The sequence below is a fragment of the Acanthisitta chloris genome, unplaced genomic scaffold (genome assembly GCF_000695815.1).
Source record: "Acanthisitta chloris isolate BGI_N310 unplaced genomic scaffold, ASM69581v1 scaffold4042, whole genome shotgun sequence".
Taxonomy (NCBI): domain Eukaryota; kingdom Metazoa; phylum Chordata; class Aves; order Passeriformes; family Acanthisittidae; genus Acanthisitta; species Acanthisitta chloris.
The window spans coordinates 7,840-8,094 of record NW_008658626.1 but is presented as its reverse complement, the minus strand read 5'-3'; the positions used below and the strand labels follow the sequence as shown (position 1 = coordinate 8,094).

Sequence of the window (255 nt, the reverse complement as noted above, 5' to 3'; positions counted from 1 at the left end):
CATCCTGCCCGAGAGCCTCGACTGGCGACTCTATGGTGAGCTGGTGGCACTGGTGTGCCAGCCCAGGAGCGTGCACGGGGCTGGGGGTCAGCTGTGCACTGTGGGGTTTGTGTGGGGACAGCCAGCACTCTCCACTGCTCTGGTAATGTGTCCCCACTCTGCTGTCCCCAGGGGCTGTCACCCCTGTGAAGGACCAGGCTGTCTGTGGGTCATGCTGGAGCTTTGCTACAACAGGGGCCATGGAAGGTGCTCTCT

The 255-nt window shown here is 62.7% G+C and overlaps 1 protein-coding gene across 1 annotated transcript in view; it reads left to right on the top strand.

The window, feature by feature from the left end:
- Positions 1–255, top strand: part of LOC103812150 (counting factor associated protein D-like) — a 5,673-nt gene that overhangs the window by 3,515 nt on the left and 1,903 nt on the right. The gene's annotated exons all lie outside the window — the stretch shown is intronic.